Genomic DNA, 19,998 nt, shown 5'->3' on the forward strand with positions numbered 1-19,998 from the left:
AAAGTTCTCTTAGGCTTGAGGTGCAATTCACTTGCTTACACATCACAGGACTCGAACACCTCCAAATTGATATCTGCGACGTTACTTCTACACAAAATACTCTTACTTGGCTACAACGGGGCTTCTCTTGACTGAAGACACCCGACTCGGTCTGCTCCTTCTTACAAGACTCTGGATACGAAGACTCCACAAGGTTAATAAGCCAAAACGATATTCCTGAGGGAAAAAAGGTAGTTAAAATGCGCCTTTTCACACTTAACCAAAGCGCATAATTCTTACTTCCCTAATAGCTAAGATTCTGCTGCCAAACGATAAAGTTCAAGGGTTTCCTTTTGTTCTGTGACAGAGAGCGTGAGGGAAACGCTCTCTCCATGAATTATGTCAGTTGAAGTGCGTCGCTCTCAGTGCGCGCATGCGCAAAGGGGAAACACTCTCGTGGACTGAGGAGATCAGCTAGACTGCTGACCTCCATTGAGAACGGAACCTTCGCTGCATTTTCAAGATGGCTGCGCGCTGCAATTCTGCCAACAGCAGCCGCAACGAAGTTTTCCAGCATGGGTGTCTGCGCTTGCACAATCGTTTTTGGTAATGATTACCAAGGGAAGAAGGATGGATCCTGACAGTCCGGGAGTCCGTATAGGTATTCAACGTCGCTCAGCTGACGTTCGGGGCTAGCACCCGGGGCTAGGTCACCTGAAAGCGATCCACTGATCTCCGCAACCACGCGGAGAGCCTCCTGTTGTTCAGTCTGCTGATGTTCAGGGGTAGGGCCCACATCTGTCTCCGTGTGTGTCGAGGCCGCCGTCGATGGTCTCCTGCGCCAGCTCCAACGGGTCCCTCTGTCACGGCGCATCCACGGGGGCATCTCGCTAGGTTCGGTGTCAACTCCCGAGTCGAGCCAAGACTCGACCGCCTCAGGGGTGTTGAAGAAGTGCGTCCTGTCCTGTGCCACGACACGGAGGTGAGCAGGGAACAGTAAGGAATACTTGAGAGCCAAGCGGCGGAGGCGCTGTTTCACTCCCAGAAATGAGTGGCGCTGACGCTGTACTTGTATCGTGTAGTCAGGGAAGAACATGATTTTCGCGTTTTCTACCCTGACTTCGGCGAGTTTCCTCACTTCACGGAGAATAGCGTCGCGATCACGGTAATTCAATACACGAATCAGCAGCGGTCTCGGGTTGGACCCCTCACGGGGAGGTCGGTTTGGCACTCGATGGGCTCGTTCTACGACAAAGTGTTGCGAGAGGGTGCCTTCAGGAAGAATTGCTCTCAGCCAGCGCTCCACATGTTCGGGCGCCGCTCTAGGTTCCCACCGCTCCGGCAGGCCCACTATGCGAATATTGTTCCTTCGGGCCCGGCCTTCCGCATCCTCTGCTCGGTCCTCCAGAAAGTCCACTCTGTTAAGAAGGTCCCGGACATGAGCATCCAGTTGGGTGATCTTGGGAGACAGGTCCGTCACCGTGGATTCCAGGGTGGTGGTGCGGTCAGCAAGCTTCTTGTGGTCAGCCCGGAGGTGGGTTAAGTCTATAGCCACACTGTCAATTTTAGTCTCTAGGGAGGTGCGGGTCAACTGCATAGATTCTTCTAACCTTTCCATCGCCGCCAGCATTGTGTCCAGTTTGGAGGCCATAGGATCCTGTTCAGACGGCTTCATTGTCTGGCCTCTCCCCTGCACGCCACTGGCCACTGCTCTCATTTTCGGTCCCGTAGACATGAGAGGTGCCGCCTAATGTAGCCAAGCGTATGCTGACAGATAATATGTGTATGCGTGGACGGGGATGCGGTGGCAATAGAATGTAGACACCTGTGTCCTGGGGTTATGCTGTGATCGGGACCGTGGCGGGAGATGGATCCGCTGACAAGTAAAATAAGCTCAGGGGGGGGACGCGCCACATCCCAGGCGCAAGCGAAGAGTCACAGTGCCTGAGGGCGCCCGGGGTGAAGGATCGCGTGTAGGCGGAGGGGAGGCTATCGCTCAAGCGCCCACCCGTCCACTTCCACGGGCGGTAGTAGCCGCGTACCAGGCCGCAATCCTCTGCGGTCACCCCCGTGATACTAGGCGCTCGCCGGCCCCACTCTCACGTTCACATACAGGGCACGGGCATCAGCTCCACAAAGGGTACCACAGCGTAGGTGGGTAGGGATCAGGACAGCTCAAGAGTGTGACGCTATCTCCTTAAGGCAGTGCAGAACGTGGCAGTTGGAGGGCACAGCACATGGACTAGGTCTGCAGCAACGGTCCAGATCAGGCGTGGGGTAGGGCGGTAAGTGGGCCCCCGCAACAGTCCCACAATGACGTCGCCCATTACAGCGCCAGCACTCAGGAGGAGCAGTACTTGTGTCTCGGCGGGGGGGGAGGGGCGCCAGGTGCAACTCACTGTGATTCCCGCCGCCTCCGGGCCAGGCAACAGGGGCTTCGGGTCGGAGTTGTGGGAGAGGCACCAACAGTCAGGCAGGATTATGGCCCAGATGCCGCAGCTTCCCTCTTTCTCCAGCTCCTCACAGCTCCGTAGCGTTAAGTAGGCAGGGCCCGCCCCCGGACTCCATAGGCCTCAAGCGCCGACCAGGGGTGAGCTCAGCCGGGGGGCCCGCTTCCAGGCGTCTGGGATGGGGGTCTTGCCCTGCCGTCGATCGTAGCCCCCAGCAGGCTAGTGGGACTCACCGCGAGGCACTCCGCGGCCAGTCACACATCCGAACTGCCTCGGCGTCGGGGGGTGTGTCTGCAGCACCGCCTCGTGGGCCCCTCCACACGGCAAAGTAACAGGTGGGGGCGAGCTCGCCTCACCCCAACAGTTCCTCCTGCGACCCCCAGTCACACGCTCCAGTGGTGGTGCCGTTAAGTGTCCCGAGGCAGCGCTCCGCCACACAGGGCCCAGACTGCCAGTCAGATCCCCGGTCTCGAGTGCCGCACCACGCCGGGCAGGAGCGCTTGAAGGCGGGGCGGGTAGCGGGCTTCTCCGCCGGAGCAGGTACTCAATAGTCAGCAGCCCCAGACTCCGTCAGGGGAAAGATGTGTGCTCCATGCACACTCGCTGATGATTGCAGAGCAAAGCGGCAATATTTGCGGAGAAATGGCCTGTGGTAGGGGAGCCTCTTACGGAGCTCTACCCAGGCACGTCTTTCACCATTGCACGCTCGGCCACGCCCCCTGGCTCATGGCAACCTCATGTTGCCCAGGGGAGAAACAAACTGGGCAAAGCCATAAATTCTGTAACCTCACTCCGACAACCCACACACGCTGAGGTCATTACATCCTTGCTGCAAATTTATAAGACTCAATGCTTACCTACAGGTACCTATGGTGCCGAGGTGTGGGGCTACACGAACTGTACCAACATACAAACGATGGAGAATAGGTTCTGTAGAAAGATCTTGGGGGGGTTATTTCTGCCCCAACCTTTGTGTGTCACCGAGAACTGAGCCTTAAGTATACAGAGGACTTTATAAAATCTAGACCCGCCCTGTTCTGGCTGAAAATATGGACGAATCCATCTGCATCATTGACACGTGGCATCATTAAGGATTGTCTAAAAAGTGAACGGGCCAGTTATATACCGTGGCTCGGGCGGTGGAAAAAAGTCTAGTGAGTGTGGAGCAGGGCCACTTATTTACATCTCCCCACACAATAGATCGTACACACAAGAACTTGGTAAAAAACGCCCTGTATAACCTCTATAACAACGAAAGGGAGAAGAAAGAGTTCGCAAAGCCTGCAAGTTTAAGGTACATAGCCATCTTGGTATCTAGCGACAGGCCTTATGACCTACCGCAGAGCTACCTGTGTAGAAAGATGAGCAAATGGAACAGGAGCCTGTTGTTTAGGTTCAGGGACGGGAGCATTAAAAATCTATTATGCTTTCCAAGGGGTTTTAATAGAAATTTAGAAAACTTACACTGCCCCTGTAACCGTGGTGGGAAACAAGGCCTTTTACATTTTTTGTTCTTCTGCGGCTTTTATGAAAAATACACTAAACATCTCTTAATGCCATACCTTCGCAAGACAGCCCAGTTGGATTTTAACCTAGCCTTTGATGATTTACTGAGGCTAGGCACTGACGAGGTGATTTTCAGAGTCAGTTGTTTTCTTAGAAATGCTGTTCGCTCAAGAGTATCATTGAATATGACGTGAAAAGTTTCTGTTTTATCACTGCTTATTTGCACAAATAGCTGCTTTTGCCCTTTGCACATATTACTGACATTTCTGCAGTGTTTTTAATCCTTGTATATACTATCGTGAGCCTTACAATTACTGTTGGACCCATCTATGCAAATTATTTATACCTTTTCAACATATATTATGATGAATTATGTGATTTTATTATGTGTCTTTTCGATTGTGATATTATGTGTTGTGGATGATGATGTGATTTTATGTACTTTTATGGATGTTTCTACATCCGAATAAAGTTCTTTGACTTTGACAACTTTTCCTGCAGCTGCCGCGAGTGAGGGGGAGGCGAGGCCATTGTGCATAAAGCGATGCCTCTCCCACCGCGGCGCGGGACGTGCCCGGACCAAGGGCGAGCCCATCAGAGGCCAGGCTGGGCAACCCCCCCAAATCTTAGAACGAGATCAGGACTGTCTCTGTAAACTTCAACAAGGTCAGTGACTTAAGGCCCTCTGTTTATTCTCTCTCTGCGATTAAATTGAGTTACTAGAAACCATGGGTAGGCGAGCTGGGGCGGGAAAGCTGAATGTCGCCCCTGTACAGCCGGATTCTTCCATCAAACACATTCATAAATCGCATACTACAGAAAGCCATCGGAGTAGTCGCAAATGAGATAGAACTAACGGAAAGACGAATATCACTTACACCCAATCTTGCTACACCTTTAAGCCCCCTGGATGTAACAGACTTGCTCCCCATTACGGACCAGGAACTTGTCTTAAGCAACATAGGACCTTCTGCAGAAAGTAGAACGGACGTTATACATCCAGGAGGGGCCCGCCCAAAAACAGGGAAAGTCAAAGCCACCATATCAAGAGGGCCCAAAAAAAGAAAAGCCCCAGCTCCCGTGACTCTGACCCCCATAAGGGCCAATGGCAGTAGTCCCACAACGAATGGAGACCCAGAACAGCCAGCATGGGTCATGGACATGGTTGTAGACTTACAGGTTCAAGTCAGGACTATTGTAAGAGATGAATTGAAAAACCTAAGGGATCGGGTTGACAGTCTCGCACAATTAGTAGAATGTTGGGCTGACAGGGTGAGGACATTTTGAAAGAAAAGCTACCAGCCAACACGTTATCACATTTAAGTACCCACCTCCCAAGCGCAGAAGCCAATAACGCCATCCCCATTAAAACAACGCAACCTAATCAGGAGAAGGAGGTAAGACAACATTGTAGCCCAAATGGGTCAAAGAAAGGTAACACCATGCAGGGCCAAGAACTTAGACAATGAGTACTGAAGGAAAAGACTAACGCAGGAGAGGTGGTAGGGCCCTCAGAAAGCCCCTCCACTGGTATAAGGGGCAGACCTACAAGCAGGCATGAGGGGGGAGTCCACCAGGTAGGGACAGCCCTCCCATACATTAACCTACCCCCAGCCTCAATCCCCTATGTTGGTATTTTAGCAGAATTAAAGCAAGGCACTAGGGAAACCTATTGTGAGCTGAAAAACAAATGTATTTATTGGTTAATCAGCAACAAGCAGTTCTTCAACAGAGATAAACATGATATTATCATGACCCATAGGGTGGGATGGGTAGGTTGGAGACCCAAAGACATCTTTGGTGACTGTGTCATCATTAATTTTAGGAACAGGGGGATTGCTATTGATCTTTTAGACCATCTCTTTGTTAGACCTGGGAGCACTGTTCAATTATTGCCCCTAGGGTATTTCTACCCCCGCACCAACATCTACAAAAGTCTAGAGGAGCTTACCACTTGAAGTGGGCATCGATCCAGAACACCCAACCCCCTATACCCTTGCAGGCACAAACATCTCCACTATTCTTTAACATTCCAGTGAACAACAGGTTCAGCCCCCTTGTGGCAGTTGACTGACTAACGAAAGTGGCAGCCCCTTTACAAGGGCAAGTTTGCTGACACTGCCACTCTCTTTGGGCCAGTGACACCTCCCCAGCTGAGACTTACTACTGCCATGGGATGATTTGTTTGGATTCCATCAATGTTTGTTACCTGGTATGTGGCACATAGTCAATGAAGTCGCCCCACTGCAATTGAAGAGAGTCTCCACCAAAATTTCTAACCCCTGGTATGATGACAGACTCAATGACGACAGGCATACTATGCGAATGGCAGAGCGCACATGGAGATCGGACCCTTCAGCACTGCACCTCAAAAGGCTTAAGAACAAGAGAAATGCCTACTTCAGGAAAATAAAGCGCACAAAATCGGACTTCTTCAGCCGCCAGTTGGACCAAGCAAAAAACAGGCCAAGAAAGCTGTTCGAACTAATCAAGACCCAAACGAAGACACAACCCTTACAATCAAACAGTGCAACAAGCGACACCCCACACTGTGAAGCCTTCTCTGCCTTCTTTAAGCTAAAGACTGACAACATAAGAAATGACCTCATCATGGATGTAAGTCGATTCCCCAGTCACACCAGAATGTCTAACACTCAACCTAAAAACAAGGCATCATGGCTGTACTTCGATACCTACTCGGAAGAAGCAATACACAAACTGCTCTGCACCTTGAAGCCCTCTAATCACCTCACAGACCCTCTACCGGCTAATGCTGTAAAAGACTTCATCCCCTTGCTCCTCCCTCTCTGGACCAAAATCATCAACAGCTCCCTACAACAAGGCCTCATCCCAGATTCCCTTAAGGTGGGGCAAGTCACGCCTATACTCAAGAAACCTACAGCTGATCCGTCTGACCTAAACAATTACCGGCCCATCACCAATATCCCCACCCTGGCCAAACTGCTGGAGAAATGTGTCCAACTCCAACTAACAAAACACATTGATCAATTTGACCTCCTCAACCCTCATCAATCAGGATTCCGAGCGAAACATAGCACAGAAACAGCTATGACACACATAATTGATGACGCCCTCCAAATTCTTGATCGCAATGAGTCCTGCCTCCTCATCCTTCTTGACCTCTCTTCAGCATTTGACACGGTCAAACATGAGAACCTGCTGGAGCTGCTAAGCACTAGAATGGGTCTATCGGGAACTGTTCTCAAATGGTTTTCGTCCTTCCTTCACAACCGATCTCAGAAGTTCAAGATCAACAATGTGCTATCTACACCCGTGCCTGCAGATCTAGGTGTTCCACAAGGATCCTCCCTCTCCCCCACACTGTTCAACCTCGTCATGGAACCGCTCGCCACCCTGCTCCAAGCCTCCAATGTCCAATTCCATATGTACGCCGACGACACACAACTTTACCTAAAGCTACAATCCCCGGAAGATATCAAACATCTGAATTCCACGCTTATCAACACTCAATCTTGGCTGGCCGATAATCACCTCAAACTAAATGCTCTGAAAACTGAGGGGCATATTATCAAGGGGGTTTATCTCCGCTTTTTTGGCTTTAAAAGCCAAGAAAGCGGAGATAAAATTATCTCCCTATTACCAAGCTGTCGCTAACACCAGTTAGCGACAGCTAATAGGAGATAGCGACCATCTTGGGCCCCGCTTTGCATGTCAGTGATATTTATCACTAATGACATGCAAAGTGGGCGTGCCAAGATGTTAGCGACTGGAAACAGTCGCTAACATCGCTATCTCCTATTACCAACTTTTGGAGATATTCGCGCTAAGAGCGAATATCTCCAAAAGCTAACACCTGCCCTGAGCAGTTCTTCACCATGTTATCCAATGGGAGGTGGATAACATGGCTAAGAGCATTTGCTCGATAATGCATGAATATCGCTGACTTTTCAGCGATATTCATGCATTGCGGACGTTTTTTATCGCATTTGCGATAAACCTTGCTAATAGCAAGGTTTATCTGCGATAAAAATCGCCGATGTGCGGCGATAATTTTTGTCTCTAAACAAGTTAGAGACAAAAATTATCGCTAGTTGTTGGTAATATGCCCCTGAGTTCCTACTCATCTCACCCCCGGCGAAAATTTCCACCACCCAAACGTGGCTCATTAACTTAACAGCACTCAATGTCCAACCTACCATCGTGGACTCGGCGAAATCCCTAGGCATCACACTCGACGCCAAGCTCAACATGCAGCAGCACGTTAGCAAAGCCACAAAAGGGGCTAATTTCCAAATCAACACACTGAGGAAAATCAAACCCTTCCTCCCTGCCGAAGACTTCCGAACTGCTGTGCAAGCTTTAGTCATCCCTCGAATAGACTACGGAATTGTGGCCCTCAGCGGACTCCCGCTATCCACAACAGCACCCTTAAGAGCCTCCCTGAACGCTGCCGCGAGACTCATTACTGGCTCAAGAAAACATTCGCATATATCCCCAGACTTAAAGTCTCTAAAATGGCTGCCTTTTGAAGCCAGAATACAGCTAAAAATTGCAGTTATGACACACGCGGCCGTGCACCACAATGCACCCAACTACCTCGCTCAAAAGTTGTCTATATCAGGAGGTTCGAGATCCAATAGAAGTGCTAAAAATCTACTCCTGAAACCCCGTAGATTCCGGAAAGAGAAAACATACAAGCGCTCCTTCTCGGGAATGGCACCCAGGATCTGGAATGCGCTCCCTCCTGAAACCAGGCTTATCTCCTCCACTGCACTCTTCAAGAAAGAGGTGAAAACCATCCTTCTGGCCAAGATCTCCTGAACCTTATAGGTGCTGGATCAGAGACTCTGCATTGTTTTGTTTCACTGTTCACTTTGTCCTCTGGCACTATACTTCTACTTGGTGGGGATACCACTACGTTACTCTCTCACTACCGACCAATATATATTACACCTTGGTTTACTGATTCACTCTCCCGATGCCCCCACTCTGTGTTCTCTCTATACTAGGACATTGGTATAAGCCATCCACGCACCCAAGGTGCACCTGAACACCTAGGTAGTGGGATCAATGACTTGTGCCGTCGTATATTATTTGTTTACCTGATTGTATTTTGATATGTTTTATGTATGTTATTATTATCCTACCATGTTAGTGACTATTATACTGCTCCCACTATCTCTGTTCACCCCTACTGCCCCTGCCCTCTCTCCGTGTGAAGCGCTCTGATATCTGTAAGGATCTTGTTCGCGCTATATAAAACTTTGAATAAATAAATAAGATAAACCTCAACCTTGTATGTGTACTATAAAGACAAATGGGATCGTCCTTAGGAGTGACCCTTTAACACCCCATAAGGCAACAATGCAACCTATTGAGACTGGGAAAAGCATCCCACCCAAGGATAATCTGAACCAGGAAGATGAACGTACACCGAGTACAGAGAATTCCTGTGCAGGCAGGCACCTAAATAAAATGGTCTCAAGTGACGGCAAATCTCCCTCATTAAATAGAGACGCACTTAAACCTAACCTAACCCCTCTCCCGCAAGAAGAGCCTGTTCCAGACAGCTTAACCTCTGATCCCCCCCATAGAGGTTGCTATAGGGCATACCCCAAGCTTGAAAATACTTTCCTGGAACATAGCAGGATTAACATCCAAACTGGAGAACCCCGATTGGCGTTCCTTTATTAATCAGCTTGAAATCTGCATGTTCCAGGAAACACGGTCCAGAGATGACTTGAGCAGGCAGGGGTTCGCCGTCTTTAATATTCTAGCGATACACGCGGGAGAGGAAGACCTTCAGGTGGACTGTCAACATGGGTTGGAGTCCATTTAGGTTGCAAGCCCAAACCCAGAGAGTTCCTCCTGTGATATTCTTTGTGTACATAAAACAACCCAGTCAAAACAAAGTATCCTGCTCATAAATCTCTACTCTCGCCCGACCCCCCCCGGGCCAGGAGTCCACTACTCTAGAACAACTCAACATCTTACTTTTAACCCTTTCTTCGCACTGGGGTATAATTATTGGTGGTGACTTTAATTGCCAATTTGAGCCGCTTGTTGGTTTGTCCGTTGTCCGGGGCACAATTTGAGGACCAGGCCCAATATTGGTCAGTTCCCGAACCTAATATTCCGCCAGCAAGGGCATGGACTCCATTAGTGCTCCAGATCTAAGCCCTTACCCTGAACTTTTCTTTAAAAACATGTAACGGTCGCACCAGATCAGATAGCCCGGGAAACCACGCCTATAACAGGCCAGGCCACACCTCAATCATTGACTACATGTTGGTAGAAATGCAGTCCTGGCATAAGGTGCTTTATTTTAAAATCACCCCACGACGTGACAGTGATCACAATGCTCTTATTCTAGAAATAGCACCACCATGCACTATTATATCCCAGGTTGATCCTCAATCATCAGTGCAAAGCCTGACACAGACCAATGGTGGGAAAAGAGTTTGTTGGGTTGAGTTTTCCCACTCTCAAGATAAAACGGTCAAACTCTACCATCATGTAGTCCCTTACCTTTTAGCCACTTCCCAAATAATAGAGGACCTTGGAACACCAAACTCTCTCCTTAAGATTTCACACAATCACCATGATTTGGTTGGCATTTTGGCCACTTTTTTTTATCAAAATAAAACCCAGAGAGCCCTTAAAATGCCCAAACACAAATGGTACAATGCCAGCTGCCGAGCAGCTAAAACACAATTAATAACTGCCATTAAAAGTAGCGACAACGTTAAAATCAAGAAAGCTAGAGCCGCATATAAAAGTGCTACTACTAAAGATAAATATCATTGGGAAGCCCAAAAATAGGAAGAATTACATTTAACACTCACGATCTGAGGTCCTTCTGGAATATCGTAAATAATGATAGCAAGGCTGGTAAACCGGCTATTGAACCAAACATTGATGAAACTGTTTGGAGGGTACACTTTGAAACCCTCTATAGAAGGGATAAAGGAGGGGATGACAGAAATGCTAGGCCCCTGGGGTATACAGGCACAAACATGGAAGTTGCCCTCTTAATTTCAGTAAGAGAAACCACTGATGCACTAGGGAAGATCCTACCTGCAAAAGCGGCAGTTTTGGATAAGATCTCCAGAGATCTCTACCGATCAGAACCCACCATCTGGGCACCGGACTTGACTACGTTGTTCAACGCTGTATTACAAGTCATGGCAATCCCCACCACCTGGGCGAGAGCATAAATAATTTCGATTTTTAAAAAGGGATCCCCTCTCTTGCCCATGAATTACCGCCCGATCAGCCTTATCGACGTCAGGCAGAAAATCTTTGCCTGAGTCCTATTGGGGCGCCTACAAAGCTGGATGGAGGAACACATTATTCTAACCCCCCTCCAAGCCGGGTTTCGGACCAGGACATCCACGATTGATCAACTTTATAGGTTGTAGTTGATATACTGGAAAACAGTCTTCATCGAGGGAGGCAGTCTCTACCTTATTTTCGTAGACTTAAAATCTGCCTTCGACCTGGTCCCGAGGGATAAACATTGGGGAACCTTAAGAGATATGGGAATCCCAGAATACCTGCGCCATCAGATAGAACATCTCCATGAGGTCAATTATGCCCTTATCAGATATGGAAAGAACGGAGAACTCTCTGCCCCCTTGCCCGTGGGCTGTGTCCTGGCTCCAACTCTTTTTTCCCTCTACATCAATCGGTTAATAGATTTCCTGAGCAAAGGGAAGAATATTGATTCACCCAGGCTAGCGCAGCGAAAGATCCCGGCCCTGATGTTTGCAGACGATACGCTTCTCCTCGCAAAATCCCCAATGGGAATGCAGAGGACTCTTGACAACTTCAGCGATTTCTGCAGGCATCAGGTCCTGGAAATCAACCTGCAAAAAACAAAGCACATGGCCTTCAACGTAGGCAGATCTCGCCCCAATCCTTGCTCGGATGGCAGACCCCTCGAGAGGGTGATAATTTTTGATTATCTGGGTCTGACTCTTACCGAGAAAATGGACTGGGGCGCCCAAATACAAAAAGCAGGGCTGAAATGTAACCAAACAACGAGGGGGTATTTTAAAACTACACAGGAACTGTTCCAAAATAAAAACCACTTAGTCCAGTGCTAGAAATGTACAAGGTTCAGGCTAGACCTTCTGCCCTCTATGGAGCAGAACTTTGGGCCCATTGTACAGTGTATCCGCTAACCAGAATAGAGAATACCTTCATTAGACAGCTTTTGAGGCTCCCCAATAGTACCCCATTAACACCTCTCCGTCTAGATCTTGGGGTTAGGCCGATATCGGAAGAGGTGACCCTCAGGCCTCTCCTCTATTAGCGTCGCCTCTGGAGCACCCCAGAGCTAGCTGCCTACAGAGAAGAACTAACTGATGGCATGGCCATGCGAGGCTTGGGGAGGATAACCTGGTTGACCAACATTAGGAATATCTGTGGGGGCCTGGGAAGGGGCGACCTATGGAACAATGCGGAGGTCGCATCTCTATCATTACCAAGAAAGACCATGATGGAGAGCTAAAGAGCGGACAAGCTCAATGAGCTTGAACAAAGAGCTACCGCCGGCTGTCTAACCGTGGAATTCTTGGCTATAAAAAAATCAGTATGAACTTGAACTGGTACTGGAGGATATCCAGCCCTTACTCGATAAAAAACTGTATGTCCAGTTCAGGCAAGGAGTCCTCCCGCTACGCACCTTTACTCGAAACTGGGAGGGGACCTCAAACAGGGGTTGCCCGGCCTGCAACTATCCCGATGAATCGGAGTTGCATGTGTTATTCTTTTGCAAGGGGTACAGAAAGGCCTGAGCGCGTTGGTTACTCCAACTTTGCAGAAATCTGTGGACACGCCGCTGTTTTGAAGCCTATAGGATACTCAAAACAAATATGCAAATGCCCATTGTTTACTCCATCTCACGCTTTTTATTCAATATGTGATGTACCCGAAGGGCTATCCTTAAGGTACTGTCCCAGCAAAATGATAGTCCAGGAACACAATGAGTGAGTTAAATAATGCATTGGCCTGGTTGTACCTAGGGATAATGGTGGAGCTTCACTATTGACTGTATTGTATCATTTGCCCTTTTAACCTTTATTATTATTTTATTTAATTGTACATATCCGATGAAATTATGTGCTTTTAGTTCTTGTTTTTTATTGGCCTTATATGGCATTTGATTGCCGAAATAAAGTTTTTATGAAATGAAATGAAAATATTTAATAATGCCTTACAGTGTTTCCCTGTTAGCCAGACAGTCTTCCTATAGCTTTTGGGTGTTGGTCACTGTAAGGCCATGTTAACATTGAGTTGCCATATGTCCCACTTTTAAACAACCTGCACCCTGCCTTGAGTAGTACAAGGCCTATTTAAGGGGTAACAATATTTAAAAGGAAGGTTTAGATCTGTCAAAATGGTTTATTTTGACCCAATGAATTGTTGTTTGTTTTCACAAACAAGCTACAATGGTAGGCCTGAGGCCTTGTCTGCACTGCCACTGTAGAGGATGGCACAATAGGTGCTGTAGTTCACTATTTAACCTACAAGCCCTGGGTACACTTTGTACCATATGCCAGGGAGTTATAGATAAAGAAATATGCAATTAGGATTATGCCAAATAAATCATGATTAAAAGAGGAAGCACAGGCCCTTTACTACTGGTTAGCTGGAGTATTGTGCACAGAGTTCTACCATAAAAATTAGGGTTCAGCAAAGTGGAAAAAAATCCAAGGTGACTATGGACAAATGGCAGAATTCCTACAGTATCCATGTCCTGCTCAATGCTGAGCTAGAGTGTCATATTTGGTGCGATCAAAGGGTTACATTAGATTAATTGTAGACACATTCTAGCATTTTTGTACATATTTCTTAGTTTAATGCATATGATTCACAGTGTCTAAGAAGGCCATTGTTAGAAATGGGTGTCTCTAGTTGGCAGAGGTAGGCACCTTTGTCCCAATAGACACCCTTGCTTCTAGTCAGGGTAAGGGGGGATATGCACTTTAGATAACCCCTGCTCACCCCCTAGGTAGCTTGGCACGAGCAGACCGGCTTATCCCATAGGCAATGTATAAAGTATTTGTACCAACACACACAGTAACACAGTGAAAACGCCACAGTATGACACCACACCAGTGAAGAAAAATAAAGTATCTTTATCTAAACTAAACAAGACCAAAGCGACAAAAATCCAACATACACAGTGACTTTCAAAAGGTTTCAAGAACTTGTACCATAGAAACCTATGGATGCATGACTTTTACACAAGGTATCTGTAGTTGCGTCAAAATTCACAAGGCCAAACAGTGAGAGTGAAGAAGCGTCGAAAACAAAGAGATACGTCAGTTCCTGAGAGCTTGGGGAGGTGATGCAACTGTTTTGCTGCACTCAAGGAGAAGTGATGCTTCTAATCCGGTCTGTAGGGGGAAGGGATGCGTTAATTCTTTGTGACGGTTCCGGTAAGCAGGTGAAGCGTAGAGAAAAACTTGCTGCACGGGTGCAATGCTTGGAAATCTGGGATGCGTCGGTAATTGATGCGGCAGCAGCGAGCGGCACTGTAGCGTTTTTCTTCAGCCGCGATAAAGCACTACTGCATAGTTAACATCTTATGTCCCTTGGGCACTTACATCCGTTCTCATGGTGGCAATAAACTTTACAGGTAGTTATTTGTTAGACGTGCATGTGTGACAGCACCGATAGAGGTGTACCAGAACAGTAATCAGCATACAGAAGCTAATCTTGTAGGGAGACCTGTAAACCTCTGTGTGCAGACAGTAATAGTGAGTCACTAGAGTGGTACCAATGATTGTGGTAGACTGTGCTGTTAACCATACTGAGGAGAGGGACTTGGAACTTCTAGCTGGGTGGGAGCACCTCTGCTGCCTGTGCTTGTGTGGGGATATGTTGCCTGTTATGCCTGTGCCCCGTGCTGTCGCCATATGCCCCCGTAAGAGTGACAAGCCCTATTGTAGCTGTGGGAGCAGTGTGTTTGGGCGCTTCAGGGATTTTAGTCGCATGCGCGGCTGTAATGACCTGATAATTCTGCCAATCACCAGGGCATACTTACCATATCCCTTCTCAGGACCCAAAAGGATACAACACTTCCCAATACTTACCTAAGAAAGGAATAATACCAATGAATAACTAAAGATATATGGCATTTGCTGGGGAGCTTGCGAAAAACAATGCAAAACAATACCAGTGACGACAAAACAACAACCCAGGAAAAACCACGTCACTCGGTAAAACAACGCAAGAAACCAAGGGCCACAAGGTAACAACGTACACCAGGGTACGAAAACACAACACAATACCAAGGGCCACAGGGTAACAACAATGCGAAACAAAGCCCACCCTGGTGGTGTTAAAACAACGCGCACTCCTCCTAACAATGCCTTGGGGTGGATTACTTATTGGTTTTGGTTTTCCTGGATGAGAATGGAACCCAACCTTCAACAACTACTTGCAGGAAGGGAAACTTATCATCCTTCCGATGCTACAGCACTTGGACCAGAAAGGCCCGACCTCCCATCCCAAGGACTACAGACGAATAATGGTATTTAAACTGGGGTTTCTTTATTACACAATGATAGAAGGACAAAAGAAAGAAATCACTACTATTTCACGATAGGCCTTCTTCACATCAATCCGTAAGCAATTGCTAAAGCAATTAGAATACACATATATAGAACTCATATGTAAATCAGCATATAACCTGAAAATAGGAGACGATAGTTAGATAAGAACAGTTAGGAAATAAGAGTTAGTGGAACACCTCATCAAGTTTCTACACATCCCGCTTCCACTTCGCCAGAGGGGAGTCCGTTTCTCCAGCCAAATCAGGATTCTCTGCTCCACTGTCACAGCTGCACGTCTGTAATGTGATGGACTACCAGGGGTCGAGACCCGAACACCCTACAGGTGGAAACGTTGGTTGAAGCTTCTAGCAAGCCTCGCCCCCTGTTCTCATCAGATTCCGTACCACTCCACGCCAAGGTCACAGTTTCAGCTAGCTAGGAGTCTGTTATGACTCCGAGGCAGAGCGAGCACATTCCTCTGACAAGAACCGGTTCCTACTAGTATACAAAGTGCGAAAAACAAGTGAGAAGTAAAACATGACTCCTCACCCAGAAAGGCTTAGAAGATGGCGACAGCTTAGAAAATGGAGTCGCTCAAGCATAGGCCACTATTCCCGCAAAGAGCCCGAATTAGTATGCAAGATGGCATTAGAGTATGCCAAAACCAATAGGTAAGCCCTGCCTTTAAGCAAGATACAGTCAGACACAGAAAGAACATTATCGAGGCCTATTTTACAGCTAATCTATATTATGCGGGCCTGCATAGCACTATATTAGAACAAAATATACTGAGATGGTAGTGGGCAATGGTCATAATCGAGCCAATTATCCATAAAAATGGCTCAATCACTACATTCCATTGTACAATTCCAGTGAATGCATATAAACATTAAACAGGTTGTAAATCTTTACTAGAATAATAAGAAACATAACTAACAGATCTCAATAAAGTACCAGGCCGAAACATATTTAAAAGATTAGGTAAACATTGGATGCAGCAGCATATAGCAATAAGAAAGGAAACTGCCAACAGTGCACCACCCAAAATAGAACGAAGGAGATTAAAAGCAGGCAACCACCCAAAAAGCCAATGAAACCACTCTTGATCCAAATTTTGACGAACTTTCATGGACAAATTATGCAGAGCATTGATGTGGGACTGAATAGATCTCGAATGGTCTGACAGGTTAAAGCAACACAGGCCCTCAAAATCGGAGCACCCATGATCATGCTTCAAAAGAAGATAGTCAATGGCATCCCTATTTTGTAAAATAGCTCGGCGATCGCCCTGTGCATCTAATAAAAATTCTGATAAAGCAGTTGAAGTGTGATTGATAGATTTGACCATGAGACATGCTAATTTACTAATAGCTCTAGAATTATAAATTAAGAGCCCTGGAATTCCCACAATTGAAGCAGCCAGGCTAATATATTCTGTCTTAGAAAGTAAATGCAAATTAGATTCACAATGTTCATCCAATGGAGGTGCCTCACGTGCAGTTCGAGTATGCATAGATGGTAGCAAAGGAAACATAGCCAGGCTGAGTCTGGCCAAGGCAAATGGTCCACCAGAAATGTTCGCAGGAATAAAGGACCAAGACATATTCCCGCAGGAAAATAACCATCCATTTGGCAATAGAACATCTTTATAGTAGCTCACTGAAAGAATAGACGTTCTACAGGACATAGAGTTACGAACTGAAAGGCACATATGGGGTTTACGATTATAGCACAAAATCTGTACATGTCGGGGAAGCATGGAAACATTTTCTAATCTAGATTGAACACATTTGCCAATCAATCGTGGATCGCACGTATAATCAAAACAACTGTCGCCTTCTGTAATATTATAAGTGGTAACGGTAAAAGCCTGCTGCGGGTCAAGATCAGGTAACACTGTGCAGGAGGCACAATAGTCATACACTGACAGCCGACTCTTCACTGTGTTGATATCATCATTGCTATCGATATTTGTAACGTTGAAAGCTTTTATTAACACTGCTGTTGGAGTTGGAACTGAAACAAGGCATGTGGACAAAATGTCAGGGACGCTTCTCATGTTGGACATGCAAAAATAGGAGTGATTTGCCAGATTTCCACAGATGTTTGCTGTATCAAAAAGGATCGAATCCGTACTGCGCTCTCTGATGATCGTCTCGCTGTTAATCCTCCACGGCCCATCTCGGCCCGAAACGCACCATGCCGAAAGGAGTCCAGCGACGACACATCCCGCAGCGACAATCCATCCAATGATCTAAAGAAAACAAGTCAAAAACAGGCATTATTCATTCTCGAAGGTAACATTAGTCAGCGGGAACGTAGTCCCACTTTTCCTGTCCAGGTTTCATAACTAATATTGTGTTGTCACTGCCCGTGGCGATTATTACAGTCGGTTCAGGGGGTCGGTTAGGTGACTGTACCCACACTTTGGCTCCTGGGTTTTTATCAGTTGAGCCAAAACCTCCTTCTCCACCTACAGTTAGGAGGGTTGGGGCAGTCCCTTTTCTCACCACCCCTCCAAGGACAGGCATTATAACCAACTGGGCAACTCGATCACCAGGTTGTACTGTCAAATCCAGATCACCACTGTTCAACAGAATAATTTTGATTTCACCTTGATAATCAAAATCGATCACACCGCCCAGCACCTGGATGCCTTTCAGCACTAGTCCAGCGCGTGGAGCGATCAGATCGAGGTGTCCTACTGGTATTTGGACACCAATTCCAGTTTCAATGAGGACAATATCTCTTTGCTTTAATACATGTTGTTTCAAAGTATGTAAATCTAAACCAGCAGCTTCAGGAGTCGCTCTGTGTGGATCCAAGGCTCCAGAAGTAATTTCCTAATAAACAATGGTAGCTACTCCTGTATGGGGTTGCACATTCACAGAAGGGGATAACATTCACATAATGAGTGTCTAAGAATTATGTACAGGTCTATTGTTAAGAATCTGTAACACATCAACTAGGTGAATTCTCCAATTATGCAAAGAACCATTAGACAGTTTCTTCAATTGATCTTTTAAAAGGCCGTTCATCCGCTCGATTAAACCCGCGGCTTGCGGGTAATAAGGAATATGAAAGACCCACTCGATATTGCGTTGAGCACAATATTCTTGCACCATCCTCCCTTTAAAGTGTGTGGCATTGTCCGATTGAATTTGTAAAGGCACCCCATAATAAAGAGCAATCAAATCCAAAGTTTTCAACGTATTTACCTGAGTAGCACGTTTATAAGGGGATGCAATCAAATATCCTGAATAAGTGTTTACAACTGTACATACATATTGACAACCTCTGCATGTTGGCAAGGGACCTATGTAATATATCTGCCAAATCTGTGCTGGTGACTTACCTCGATGCAACTGACCTCTCACTATCTGTGGTACCTCACGTTGTCGAGAATGTTGGCAAATAGGACATTGCAAAATTACTGTTTTAACCATGTCATGGGGAAGATATATCCCTCTATCTGCTGCCCACCTGCTAGTAACCTTTTCTCCAAGATGTCCACACTTTTGATGTGCCCATCTCGCCAATCCAACCAAGTCAAAATTCTGCGTTTCCACCTCTGCCTCAGAGATCTTAGCATTTTCGTCTGCAATGAGGTTAAACAATCTATCGAGTGAATCAACAAAAGAGTGTGCATCAACATGGAAAACAAATACAGTGCTTTGAGGAATCATGTGCCATATTTCTTTCCGCAATTCTTTTCCCCATAATTCTTTGGTGTTTATAAACCAATTGTGAGCATGCCATGTGGGAAGCCAGTTGGCAGTCCATTAGCGGTCGACCAGGAGTTAGTGTAAATATGGCAAACTCCCGGTAATTCCTGTTTCAAAGCCTGATAAACAGCATAAAGTTCTGCAAACTGACTGCTCTTTCGTTCACCAGTCGTACTCAATAATTTCTGGGTAGCGGGGTTATAGGATACTGCCTTCCATTGTCTCTTTGCTCCAACATACCTGGCTGAACCATCCGTAAACCATGCATGCTTCCTCTCCCTCACGGAGAGATCGCTAAACGGCTTACCCCACTTAACAGGGGATTCCTGTACTATAGGTACGTTGTACTCCACATCAGTCTCTTCTATTGGCGCCTGTGCCACCTGCTCATGCAACATCGCTGTACCCTTAGGACCCACTTGAGCCCTGTCCTGTATGTACCACTTCCACTAGATCACACTAGCTTCTTGGGCATGTCCAATTCTATGAGTTTTAGGGGAGCTCATAACCCATTGCATAATCGGAATCTCAGGTCTCAATTTAACATTGTGTCCCAAAGTCAATTGTTCGGTGTCTACCAGAGCCCAATAACATGCAAGTAACTGTTTCTCAAAAGGTGTATAACGCTCGCCAGCGTCTGGCAATTTCTTTGTCCAAAATCCTAGGGGTACTTTTGTCTTACCTTGTTTTTGCCATAAACTCAAATTTGCATATAAGCCTTGTACGGTCACATTTAAATCGACATCACCATCACACACCGGCAACAAATCAAAAGCATACTGAATAGCC

At 46.7% G+C, this 19,998-nt stretch overlaps 1 long non-coding RNA gene across 3 annotated transcripts in view; it reads left to right on the plus strand.

Moving 5' to 3' along the window:
* The window catches only part of LOC144772516 (uncharacterized), a 434,413-nt gene that overhangs the window by 38,765 nt on the left and 375,650 nt on the right, over window positions 1–19,998 (plus strand). For all 3 annotated transcript variants that reach the window (XR_013599787.1, XR_013599788.1, XR_013599786.1), the window contains exon 2: window positions 4,437–4,601. This is a non-coding gene — a long non-coding RNA (uncharacterized LOC144772516). The remainder of the gene's footprint in view (window positions 1–4,436; window positions 4,602–19,998) is intronic.

Source organism: Lissotriton helveticus, chromosome 8 (genome assembly GCF_964261635.1).
Source record: "Lissotriton helveticus chromosome 8, aLisHel1.1, whole genome shotgun sequence".
In the NCBI taxonomy this organism is placed as follows: domain Eukaryota; kingdom Metazoa; phylum Chordata; class Amphibia; order Caudata; family Salamandridae; genus Lissotriton; species Lissotriton helveticus.